At 44.1% G+C, this 13,915-nt stretch overlaps 1 long non-coding RNA gene across 2 annotated transcripts; it reads right to left on the bottom strand.

Moving 5' to 3' along the window:
- Positions 1-674: 674 nt before the first annotated feature.
- On the bottom strand, positions 675-8,712 carry LOC110525345. Of its 2 annotated transcripts, XR_005052029.1 has the most exons (4): positions 6,304-8,712; positions 5,876-6,035; positions 3,201-3,310; positions 675-2,659 (listed from the first exon to the last, which is right to left on the bottom strand). It is a non-coding gene; the product is annotated as an uncharacterized LOC110525345 (long non-coding RNA). The 2 variants fall into 2 exon arrangements; XR_002473739.2 differs by having other exon boundaries at positions 675-3,310; positions 6,304-8,706.
- Positions 8,713-13,915: the final 5,203 nt, after the last annotated feature.

Genomic DNA, 13,915 nt, shown 5'->3' with positions numbered 1-13,915 from the left:
GCTCTTCGATTAGTAATGAGTCTCCATCTTTTTTTAGGTGCTGTCCTCCTACACTATGTAGGGTATTGTTTTAACTCTTGATAATGGCAAACATTTGTATTTTTTGGAGGAGGGTGAAAGGATAGCAGGCCCAGCTGTCAAAGTGAGAGACTAGGCTATTCTAGAGAGAGCAGGTACTTTTGTGTAGTCTAGTTCTCGTGAGGTTTTCTGTCCTCAGATACAGAGAGCTGTGAAAGCCTGTCTGCAGATGAAGAGGTCCCAATGAAGAGCAGCTGTTCTCAGTCCTGGTCCTGGGGACTCAAAGGGGTGCACATGTTTGTTTTTGCTGATGAATTTTTGTATATAGCTGATTCAAATGATCAAGTCATAATCAACCTTTATTAAGTGATATTTTTATATTCATTTGTGACGCTATCCTTGATATGATCCTGCTATTGTCACATGCATCTATCCAATGTTATCACTATTTGTTTTAAGGGATATTATACTTATATTATTAAAGAGATGCTTTACATTGAAATACAGATAGAGATGCAGTAGTCCCAGAGTTAATGATCCAAGGTCAGTTTTGCATTTCACCTCCTGATGATTATGATGACTGACCGTGTTAGAATAAAATAAAAAAAAAAGCTTAATCATGCTCTCTCTCTATCCACCTGTCTCTCGTCTGCAGGTATGTTTTGATGTGAGAGAGGAAGCCAGTCCCGTCATTGCCACCTCACCCGCTCTTAAGATAACCTTTGGGCCGACTGGGAGCCCAAGGCTGGTTAGGAGACACCGCAAGAGACACTATGTAATTGAGATGAACTGAGAGAATATTAGGGTAGCACTGTAATTCATTCATCATATGCTGTCTTCCCTGCTCCTCTGTTTTACCTCTTTTGTTTCCTGTCTTCTACACCTCTCTCCCCACCTCCTATTTCTTCCCCTTTTTTATAACGCACACCATATGTGCATTGAAGTATAGCTTGAACTTAGATAATGAACTTTCAATAAAGCATTTCACATTCTCCACTGGTTGAAATTAAGTATCTCATTGGAATACTACACCTATCCTGTGTCATCAGATTAATGCAGATGAAGGGAGTTAGATATGAATAGGTGTATTTCTGTATATATGAATTACAAATCAGCCTTTACTTAAATCACGTTTCTTCTCTATTGCATAGCTACAATGGGTAATCATTGATGCCCCAGGTGCAGAAGTGGTAAACACTGTTGAAGTGTATAATTGTAGTACATACATGCAGACAGAGCATCATTCAATGAATGGAGTTTGATACACCTGGTATTGGATATGACTGAAAAAGAATGTCTCACAGAGATTCATACCTGAACTGCACCTTTAATTGCCAAGGAAGAGTACATGATCAGTGAATATATTCAATGTACAGGCTTCAATGTTGGGATCTCATGCGTGGTAATAACTACAGTACATGTATATAGGACTTGCATCCTTGGCACAATAAAGTTATTATATTCTACTCAATCCATAGGCTTCATTAATGCCATTCAGACTTGAAGTTGATGCAACAACTATGATAGCTGAGGTTCATAGATTGGTATGAATATTAGTTCAGAACCTAACATTTTAGGGACCATACACAGATCGGCTACATACTGTAGCTAGCTACACATCCATAGGCATACAGTTATTCTTATCCTCCACTACACAATAAGCAAGTAATGGTGACTAACCCCATTCCGTACAAATTTGAGCAACCACGACATTCAAACGAGGCTGCAATGAAAACTAATGGGACTGCAGCAACTGTGTTGACATCAAAATCTGGGATGTGAACTACGTTTCTATTCATGTGTTGATTGACATGGTAATGGATCAATGGTATTGGAGTGAAAGTTGAAAAAACGGACCACTCCAACGCTGTACTTTAAATTGTGTCGTGTCATGACGTAACGTACAGCACACGTAAACCAACTAATTCTGTGTCTTACAGCCTCTCCACCAGGTGTAGCGCTTATCTCACCGCTTAAAAATAAGAAAAGGACAGGGTAAGGGGGATAACATTACCTAGTCATTTTTTGCGTCATAACTGCAAGCCATCATGACTCTCAAAAGCCGCTGTTTACTTCTGAAGATAACTTTAGCGCCGACCTAAAAACCCAATTCAAATTCGACACAAACCTACAAATAGGTATGGAATAACAAGTTATATAAACTCTTTACAGTGTTTTATTTTCATTTTAGAGGTGATAAGGTGATAAGTTGGACAGGTGAAAAAATATGTTTCCCCTTTATGCAGTAGGTTTCGCTTCCCCACCTGCCATTTTTAAAAAGACCCGACGGAGCTCATTGCCTTCTTGAATCATGCAGAGATGGGCATCATGAAGGTCTCATCATTGGTTTGTTAAAGAGGGGAGAAATTGTGCTTTACAATGGTATTGATATTACAGTTGATCTGGAAGTATTACGTTTTTTGGGTGCTAAAGTAAGGTCAATTGCACGGACCAGTGCGATGTACAAAAGTGAGTTAGTTACCGTTAAATAGTTAGCTAGCTATGTTACTTCCGCTGCATTGCACGGCAAGGCAAGCTTACACAATTGTACATTCAATTTGCAGTAAATGCTTTAGCTAGCTGGATTCTTTCCACTGTGTCTCATGATGACAGCCTGGTTTGCGGGTTTTCTCAGGAGTCCCTAAAACATTAAACAACACGAATTAGAATGTCATACTCATGTCATAACACCAGCTAACTAGCTGGCTAATGTTAGCTAGTCAGCTAACTTGCTAAATAGCGATTTTTGTAAATTAACTTTATGACAAAAAAATATGCACAGTCGTTTGTCTCTACATTAACTAAAATATTCCTCTCAATTGTAAATTTTTTTGCTTGACTGGTTATGATGTTACAATTACTTAAATTTGCTTCCCCCGTAATGTTATGTTAGCCTTCTTTGCTGAAGAAAGTCACCAGGGACGGGTAGCTCGCGTCAAATTCGTCATTGAAACCACTCTATATCTATATCATATAAAAACCTTGGGACCCAAATGCATAATGAGTGCTGTAACTCCCCCTTGTGGTGGTCTGGAGCAATGACGCCATGATGATGGGTACCTCTAAGTCCCGCGGTATAAGTTTGCAACTTTTAAAGGAGGAACCACTGTATCCACTCACTGACGCTCCCTGCCAGTCGGAGGCAGGTCCCTTTCTGCTGCGCTTAATCTGAATGTGGTTACCCTGAGCCGCGTCTACTGTAGCCCCTGTGCGCAGTTAACCTCGGTCTCCTCAGGAACGATCAGTAAGCGGAGTTAGCGTCCCATCCTCATCGCCAATTGTTGTGGTGATTCTAACCAAAAGGAAGAGAGGTTGCAGATTCTTTCAAACAACACATTATTATAATATTTGTAAAAATTGAGCAGTTAACTATGCACTTCAACAGTTGGGCAGTTAAGGCCCAACGAACAGTGTCGGTTCTCAGCTTTTATAGAGAAGTACACTCTTTTGTATACGTGCCAGTCAGCAGATAGTGTGTAAAAGGCAATTAGTTGTCTGTGCAGATTTAAGATAGCATGAGGTTGATAGCCAAAGGGCTCAATCGTCTAACTGTATCCACAACAGAAAACACTATCATGTGCTCCTTTCTGCAAGTTTCCATACATGTGACTTCCTGTAGATAGTAAACCCACGGGATGTCACATGCTGCGGACGCCGCACCCAAATGTCTCTTAGCTGTAAGCCCAGTCTTATGACTAAGCCACACAAGAAAGCCTGTAATTACTTCGCCACTATTTTCCTATTTATTGCCTTACCTCCTTACTTAATTAGCACACACTGTATACAGATTTTTTCTATTGTGTTATTGACTGTACGTTTGTTTATCCCATGTTTAACTCTGTGTTGTTGTTTTTGTCGCACTGCTTTGCTTTATCTTGGCCAGGTTGCAGTTGTGAATGAGAACTTGTTCTCAACTGGCCTACCTGGTGAAATAAAAAAATAAAAAAATATTAACATATAGCAATGGACAATTCTCTAGGTAAAAATAGCATTGTATGTCTAATTAAACAGTATAGTATGTAATGAATATTACATTTCCACCACACTTCAAAGGAGGATATATTGGCATGGTTTGCCGGAGGATATATTGGCATGGTTTGCCGGCCAATAAAATAACAACACCCGTGCAAATATATCCTACAAATATTGGCTTGGAGAATATATTTATTATATATCTTTTACCAACTACACTGCTCCAAAAAATAAAGGGAACACTAAAATAACACATCCTAGATCTGAATGAATGAAATATTCTTATTAAATACTTTTTTCTTTACATAGTTGAATGTGCTGACAACAAAATCACACAAAAATTATCAATGGAAATCAAATTTATCGACCCATGGAGGTCTGGATTTGGAGTCACACTCACAATTAAAGTGGAAAACCACACTACAGGCTGATCCAACTTTGATGTAATGTCCTTAAAACAAGTCAAAATTAGGCTCAGTAGTGTGTGTGGCCTCCACGTGCCTGTATGACCTCCCTACAACGCCTGGGCATGCTCCTGATGAGGTGGCGGATGGGCTCCTGAGTGATCTCCTCCCAGACCTGGACTAAAGCATCCGCCAATTCCTGGACAGTCTGTGGTGCAACGTGGCGTTGGTGGATGGAGCGAGACATGATGTCCCAGATGTGCTCAATTGGATTCAGGTCTGGGGAACGGGCGGGCCATTCCATAGCATCAATGCCTTCCTCTTGCAGGAACTGCTGACACACTCCAGCCACATGAGGTCTAGCATTGTCTTGCATTAGGAGGAACCCAGGGCCAACCGCACCAGCATATGGTCTCACAAGGGGTCTGAGGATCTCATCTCGGTACCTAATGGCAGTCAGGCTACCTCTGGCGAGCACATGGAGAGCCCCCCAAAGAAATGCCACCCCACACCATGACTGACCCACCGCCAAACCGGTCATGCTGGAGGATTTTGCAGGCAGCAGAACGTTCTCCACGGCGTCCCCAGACTCTGTCACGTCTGTCACATGTGCTCAGTGTGAACCTGCTTTCATCTGTGAAGAGCACAGGGCGCCAGTGGTGAATTTGCCAATCTTGGTGTTCTCTGGCAAATGCCAAACGTCCTGCACGGTGTTGGGCTGTAAGCACAACCCCCACCTGTGGACGTCGGGCCCTCATACCACCCTCATGGAGTCTGTTTCTGACCGTTTGAGCAGACACATGCACATTTGTGGCCTGCTGGAGGTCATTTTACAGGACTCTGGCCTGCTCCTCCTTGCACAAAGGCGGAGGTAGCGGTCCTGCTGCTGGGTTGTTGCCCTCCTATGGCCTCGTCCACGTCTCCTGATGTACTGGCCTGTCTCCTGGTAGCGCCTCCATGCTCTGGACACTACGCTGACAGACACAGCAAAACTTCTTGCTACAGCTCGCATTGATGTGTCATCCTGGATGAGCTGCACTACCTGAGCCACTTGTGTGGGTTGTAGAATCCGTCTCATGCTACCACTAGAGTGAAAGCACCGCCAGCATTCAAAAGGGACCAAAACATCAGCCAGGAAGCATAGGAACTGAGAAGTGGTCTGTGGTCACCACCTGCAGAACCACTCCTTTATTGGGGGTGTCTTGTTAATTGCCTATAATTTCCACCTGTTGTCTATTCCATTTGCACAACAGCATGTGACATTTATTGTCAATCAGTGTTGCTTCCTAAGTGGACAGTCTGATTTCACAGAAGTGTGATTGACTTGGAGTTACATTGTGTTGTTTAAGTGTTCCCTTTATTTTTTTGAGCAGTGTAGCATAAACAAATTTCTTTACAGACATCGACCCAGTCACTGCATGGACAGCAGAGGGATCTAGAGATCTAGATACAGGTTTAACGAACATCAAAGAGTAACTGACCTGTCTGTCCAGCTCCCTCCCGGCTTCGTCTGCCTTGCTGAGGTAGAATCGCAGCTTGTACGCAATCTTATCGCTAAGTTTCTTCATGATGTTGAGCGTGCGCTTGCACGGCGCCCGGCCCATGGGGTCAAAGAACACAAAACCAGGTCTGCCTGCTCCCCTGGAGAGACACGTAAAGATAAGAGGCAGCCCAAGGTAGAGTGATTTTCTAAAAGATTAAGAGTTATTTCAAAAGGCATCCTCTTTGTTACCCCCCCCCACCCACCCACAGACCCACCCACAGACCCACCCACCAACATACCAGAATGATTACACAAGGTGATGCAGTCCTACCTATGTGATGTGATCAGGGTGTGTGTGTGTGTGCATGCGTGCATTTACTGTATGTGAAGCCACACCAGAGAAGGGGGCGAGTCATGGAATCATACCAAATGAGGTGATAGCGCAGTTGACATCAAAGGGAGGCCTGTCCCGGTTCAACAGGCCCGGGATGTCCGCGAACGTCACCATGTTGAACTTCTTCTGCTTGAGGGTGGAGATCTCAGCAGACAGGTAGTCCGTAACATCGACAACACACGCCAACTGGGTCAGCTGGCCCCAATTCGCTCCCTACCCCTCCCCGTTGGACCTAACCCTTTAACGTTAGCAGATCTGTAGTATATGGATAGGTATAAGCAGTGTAGTGGTGGAGCTTCCACCATATTGCTTCCACCTTACATATCTGCAAACATTAGCGGGTTAGAGTCCAAGAGGAAGGGGTGAATTGGGACTGGCAGTGTGCATACATACAGAACTGGATTCTGGACTAAAGTGTGGCCCTTCTGGAGAATGTGTAGGTGATAAATAAGAAGTGGAGTCCTGCTGAAGGCTGTCAGCTCCAATGTCTGTTTTATTTGTTACCCATAAAGCCGCAGTGCAGTCAATACTTGGAAACTCGAGGTTGTGGCCCTAGTCTGCGAGAATGCAAGAACTGTCCAAACAAAATCGTTAAACTAAATGATTTTGCATTCTCCTGCAGTAACAATTATGATTCATCATTTGTAAACTACTTCAATAACCCTCTGTTTTGATCCAGTGCTAGTACACATTGTTTGACCCACTCCTCAGGCAAAAACATGTCCTCATCGATCAACCCTCAATTTGACTCTGGGATCCCCATTAGTTGACGGCATAACGTCAGCTAATCTTCCTGGGGTCCAACACAGAACTAAAAATACATTACAAACAATTGCAATTGTCATTAAGACATTATAAACATTTAACAATTAGACATTACATACAATTAAAATACCTGACAGGTAATACATTTTATATTCAGTAGATGCTCTCTAGTCTCTGTCCAGTAATACGGTCGATCACATTAGATGTACTTTTATTGTTTTCTTGAAGGTGGATTTACTTTTGGCCTGAAAAATGTGAGTTAGTAAAGAATTCCATTCAGTGATTGCTCTGTATAAAACTGTAGATTTGTCCTTGACCTGAGGGGTATCAGGGGCCCTGAATTAGATTGAATCATGTCTTAACATCCCCATCTGCAGAGTTCTGTAGTCATAGTTACCCACAACAGCTCTTCAACTGGCAGCTTTACGGCGGGGAGGGAGACATAAAGCTAGCCAGTGAAGAACGACTGTGAAGCAACGCACAGCGGGGGTAACATGACTCCACATACACACACACATATGCATACACATTAAATGTAGCTATGACAGACCCTCCCCCTCCGGCCAACCCCTTCCCTCAGTATCAGAACAGGATGGATGAATGTTGAGAGACACATACCTCCCCTCCTCCTCCCCCATTGGGTTATCACAGCCTTGTGCTGCTGGTGCACATCAGCATTCCCAACATTCTCCTGCATCAACATGCCTGCTCTTTGCTCGCTCTTCTAATGCATCAATCTCCCCAGCGGCTCGAGACGAGACGTCTCCATAGATTTCCACCAACAGGACTTGTCTCCATTCACAACTCAACCAAGACTCACGGGCAAGGTCCCTTCAACGACACAACCGGGCTGCATGTCAAACACAGTTACCGAGTTTGAGCTCCTGTTACTGCACTCCAGTAGGGTCCAGTTATAAGACATTAAGGATCCTGCGCAGACACCTGTGTCTGCCCCTATAGGGGTTGACAGACAAGAGACAACTTGTGCTACTTGTCATTATATAAGAAACTCTAAAAATAGCCAATCAGATAGATTGGGTACAGACATGTTCCTTTAATAGAGGACTTCATTGTAAGCAGCCGTAATAAGCCTCTTGAAAGATGAAAAGGTAAAGAAAGAGACATTCTATTCTGGCCCTGCTAGCGCTGGGCTGGCCGCCTCAGACAGAGGGTTACATACCCGCCATATCCAGTGCACCAGGAAAAGGCCAAAGGCTGCAAAAATGCAGCATCACCCAACACTGCTAGACAAGGCGGCCCTGAGGGGCAGCACAGGACGTGTATGTATCAAGCATCTCGAAGTAGGAGCTCTGATTTAGGATCAGTTTTGCCTTTTTAGATCACAATGAATCAGATTACATGGACAGGTGTAGCTGATCGTAGTTTGATACATATGGCCCCAGAGTAATGTAGTATAAGTATACACAACCAGAGTTGGACCAAACCGATGGCTGTCAAAACAAATAACGTCTTGACAGGAGTTTGATTAAAGACTGGTGTACCAACACTCTGTGGCAATGATACTAGGCATATTGTTTTATAAAACACCTGTTCCACAGGAGTGAGTACACATTTTCTGTTCTGACAACTGCTCAATCACCCTTCACTGCTAGGTGTACTGAATAGTGGCAAGCAAATAGAGAAACGCATCATAAACAACAGTATAAACCAGCAAACAAAAGCCAATAGTCTCACAAAAGATGAAGAAGGATATCAAACAGCGTTTCGATGAGTCATCCTCCAGAGCCTAATAACATCTCAACATGTCTTTGGAGAGGCGTTGGTGTCGGGGGTGGTGTGGAGATAAATGGCTACTAGATCCAGGACAGATCCATGATGATTCTCCGGCGGCAGCGGCTGAGGGTGCCTTGGCTGCTCCATCTCTAATGGCCGTGACATTGCTCAGCCGCTCCTCCTCCTGTCCTCCCGACTCCACTGCACTGCCGTCAATGGGGTGTGTGACTCACAGCTCCGTACAGTACAGTGTGCACTCTGCACCCGGTGAACCCTCTCTCTCTCAGTCTCTCTCTGTACTACACATCTCACTGTCAATGTGGCACCACACTGCACAGCCCTCCCCTGGCCCGAGGCACCTTGGGCACACCCACCCAGAACATATCTACGTTGTGATTACCACATACCTAGTAGCCACCATACTGGAGCTCCAGCCTACTGCAGTGTCACATACTGTACGTCATTACGGCCACCATGCTATTGGTGTGTATGCATGTGTGCTGTTGTAATGTTGGGGATCTGATTCATTCTGCTGCAGACACATCATCTAGCTAACTTCTAAGTGTCATATCCTAAGATGATAGCAGCACTTGTTGTGAAACAATATATACGTAGTGTTCTTTGTCCTTATCTGATGGTCCTGTGTAATCCCAATTTCACCTCCATCTCATAAATACAGAAAAGAGATTGAAAGGCAAGCACACAGAGTCTGTAGGACAGATGACGTGGTAAATCCCCTGATATACTCAGAGGACACGTCCCAGACGGCATCCTGTTCCTTAGTGCAATACTTTAAAGAAGCAACCAGAGACTATGATGACTCAAAATTGAGCATCAGCATCAAGACGAACAACCTATAACCTCTTGCTCCTATCAGACAAACACATGCTATAGAGAGAAACAATTAACAGTAGGTTACTGTGGTCATCTTTGGATCTTCAATAAGAAATCAATGCATTCCAAGTAGATTTGATGTAATGTTCTGATACTGTGGACAAACTCACTTGGGTCAGATTTACAACTTTAAGCCTCCACACCAGTGAGCAGTTTACCACCAAATGGTATTTATTTAAGTGTGAATTTTAAACGTGTGTGTTTTAAACCTCCCTTAACAAAGCAGGTGGAAGCTTAACAGGTGAAAACTTAGCAGACACTGTGGTGGTTCTGAGGTAAATAAATTCCCATGTCTGCTACATGCAGGAACACCCTGAATTGCGGGCTACAATCACACACTATTGAATGAGGTAGCAGCGGAAGAGTCATCAGGCTAGTCTGACACACAGTAGGCCTTCTTGTAATTTGAGCTGCAGTTCAAGTCATAAGAAATAAGTGGAGGCAAATCAGAGACCCAGTGCAACACTGTAACTGTTCCCCCGGATTTGAAGCTGGTAGAATGTTTATCAACTGCTGTCATAATGCTGGGCAGCAGAAAGCCCAGTTAGGTGGCAAACCCTCTGGAATCTGTGATGACCACACCCAGTGAATGAATCTTGTGAGAATGCCACAATTTATAAATCGACAGCAAAAACGTAAAAATAGCAAGCTATTGCTGCACAAATATATGATCCATTAACAAACAGCCGTACATATTGGTCATGTCTGCTGTGCAACAAAGTAGCCATTCATTTGAACATTTCTGCTTACGTCAAAGTGTTACACTTGCTTGAATATTCTACTCAGATCAACAAGCGTTTTCTGTCACTATCCAGTGATATTATGTCACTCTCCCCAAACACTGAAATTCATCCCAGGGGTAGGGTATTTTACAGTGGTAAACGATGTGAAAAGAGTCACTGTCTCAAAGCCACAAGAAGGTAGAACATATTTCAAATGTTGCTTGTTGGCCTGAATGCCAAGCATCACGTCTGGAGGAAACCTGACCACAATCCCTATGGTGAAGCATGATGGTGGCAGCATCATGCTGTGAGGATGTTTTTCAGTGGCAGGGGCTGGTAGACTAGTTAGCATCGAGGCAAAACCTGCTCCAGAGCGCTCAGGACCTCAGACTGGGGCGAACATACATCTTCCAAGAGGACAATGACCCTAAGCACACAGCCAAGACAACGCAGGAGTGGCTTCGGGACAAGTCTCTGAATGTCCTTGAGTGGCCCAGCCAGAGCCCGGACTTGAACCCGATCGAACATCTCTGGAGAGACCTGAAAATAGCTGTGCAACAACACTCCCCATCCAACCTGACAGAACTTGAGAGGATCTGCAGAGAAGAATGGAAGAATCTCGCCAAATACAGATGTGCCAAGCTTCTAGCATCATACCCAAGAAGATTCGATGCTGTAATCACTGCCAAAGGTGCTTCAATAAAGTACTGTGTAAAGGGTCTGAATACTTATGTAAAATACATTAGCAAAAAAATCTAAACCTGTTTTTGCTTTGTCATTATGTGGTATTGTGTGTGTAGGTTGATGAGGGGAAAAACAATGTAATACATTTTAGAATAAGGCTGTAACGTAACAACATGTGGAAAAAGTCAAAGGGTCTGAATACTTTCCGAAGACACTGTATTTGTGTGTTCAGGACTGGTGAAGATAGTGAGCCGCCTGGGTCTCCGGTTTCTTCTTCTACGGAAAAAGATCATTGTGATGATAATGGAGAACCACTGCTGGAAAGAGCCCCATAACTCCGCAATTTCTACTTTCACAATAGCTGTTCAGGGCCAGAGCAGGCTAGGCCACAGTCAAGAGCTGAGTCGGGTGTGAGACAAAAATTAAAGAAGGATGGATGGAAATAAATAAACAAATGACAATGCAGGGACAGGGATTGGAGGTGCAACAAGATTTTAGCCTTGACAGAGGAGGTAGGCGAATAATTAAAATTTTGCAGATTAACACTGGAGTGATAAAAAAATCAGATGGTCATGTGCAAGTAGAGATACTGGTGTGCAAAAGAGCAGAAAAGTAAATAAAATAGTATGGGGATGAGGTAGGTAAATTGGGTGGGCTATTTACCGATGGACTATGTACAGCTGCAGCGATCGGTTAGCTGCTCAGATAGCAGATGTTTAAAGTTGGTGAGGAAGATAAAAGTCTCCAACTTCAGCGATTTTTGCAATTTGTTCCAGTCACAGGCAGCAGAGAACTGGAAGGAAAGGCGTCCAAATGAGGTGTTGGCTTTAGGGACGATCAGTGAGATACACCTGCTGGAGCGCGTGCTACGGGTGGGTGTTGCCATCGTGACCAGTGAACTGAGATAAGGCGGAGCTTTACCTAGCATGGACTTGTAGATGACCTGGAGCCAGTGGGTCTGGCGACGAATGTGTAGCGAGGGCCAGCCGACTAGAGCATACAGGTCGCAGTGGTGGGTGGTATAAGGTGCTTTAGTAACAAAACGGATGGCACTGTGATAAACTGCATCCAGTTTGCTGAGTAGAGTATTGGAAGCTATTTTGTAGATGACATCGCCGAAGTCTACGATCGTTAGGATAGTCAGTTTTACTAGGGTAAGTTTGGCGGCATGAGTGAAGGAGGCTTTGTTGCGGAATAGAAAGCCGACTCTAGATTTGATTTTAGATTGGAGATGTTTAATATGAGTCTGGAAGGAGAGTTTACAGTCTAGCCAGACACCTAGGTACTTATAGACAGGAGCACACAGAAGTGTCATTAAGTTACAGGTGGGCAGACTTTCCTGCCACTGTGAAAACGACAATGGGTGTCAAAATAGGAATTCAGCATAAACAGTGAAATATAGGCTCAGTATAAAGCTGTGGAAATTAGATGGCAATAAATCTTACTATGGCTTCCCGGGTGGCGCAGTGGTCTAAGGCACTGCATCGCAGTGCTAGCTGTGCCACCAGAGATTCTGGGTTCGAGCTCAGGCTCTGTCGCAGCCGGCCGCAACCGGGAGGCCCATGGGGCGGTGCCCAATTGGCCCAGCGTCTTCCGGGTTAGGGAGGGTTTGGCCGGCAGGGATATCCTTGTCTCATCGCGGACTAGAGACTCCTGTGGCGGGCTGGGCGCAGTGCACGCCAGGTGTATGGTGTTTCCTCCGACACATTGGTGCGGCTGGCTTCCGGGTTGGATGTGCATTGTGTCAAGAAGCAGTGCGGCTAGGTTGTGTTGGGTTGTGTTTCGGAGGACGCATGGCTCTCGACCTTCGCCTCTCCCGAGTCCATATGGGAGTAGCAGCTATGAGACAAGACTGTAACTACTACCAATTGGATACCATGAAATTGGGGAGAAAAAACGGCAAAAATAAATTAAATAAATCTTACTATGTTATTACTCACGCAAGAGAAAAATATAAATTGTGCCACAAAAAGACTGGAACTCCAGAAAGAATTTCAAGCCACAGGGGAGGACCTACTTTTAAACTCCAGGAGTGGTCGGAAATGGGGGTAGAGATGGAGCATGGCGTTTCCCTGTGGAAGATAAAAAAAAGATGGTGAGAGAGGTGGTAGGAACAGACAGACAGTGTCTAGGTACGTGTGGACTTGTTGTCAGAAAGATGTCTTCCTCCTTCTGTAGCCAGGCGAGGAAACACTCTTGATCTCAATGGCAGGGGCTTTTCTGTGGCTCACACATGGCTTTAAGCCCTTCCTGTATATAGTAAATAATCCTTCACTATAATTATATTATTCATCTTCATTTCTTTCACAATAGTAGGGGAGGGATAGAAATAAGCTTATTCCGAGCCTAATCATACTGCAGTTACACCTCTCTCTCTCTTCTCTGTGCTCTCTTGCTCCCCTCTCTCTATGTGCTCTCCCTCTTCCCCCCTCTCTCTATTTCTCTCTGTGCAGCCCAGCTCCTCTGAGGAAGGAGCAGCATGCAGAGCGAGCTATCACCACTGTCAGTACTGTACAGGCATGCATTGTCTTGTACAACTATATGGAGTACAAATAATGTAGAGTAATATCAATATCAGCAAATCCCACAACATTGGTTGTGTAGATCCAGCTATATGCCTCAATTCCAAATGAGTGGAAAATATGTGAAAGTGTGATGTTCCTTTAATAACGTCATAGCACCAAAGCTGTCAAGAAGATTTCCTGAATATGTACCAGTGGTTACTAACAACAGGCTGCAGTGATCGTAGCAATGGCTATAATGAATTACATTCATGGAGCTTGTAACAGTGAACCATTGGTAAGCAATCATTATTATAAACAAGGTTTATTATTATTATGCTATT

Source organism: Oncorhynchus mykiss, chromosome 6 (assembly GCF_013265735.2).
Source record: "Oncorhynchus mykiss isolate Arlee chromosome 6, USDA_OmykA_1.1, whole genome shotgun sequence".
NCBI lineage: Eukaryota > Metazoa > Chordata > Actinopteri > Salmoniformes > Salmonidae > Oncorhynchus > Oncorhynchus mykiss.
Note: the sequence above shows the minus strand (reverse complement) of the source record. Positions and strands in the feature narration are given on the sequence as shown.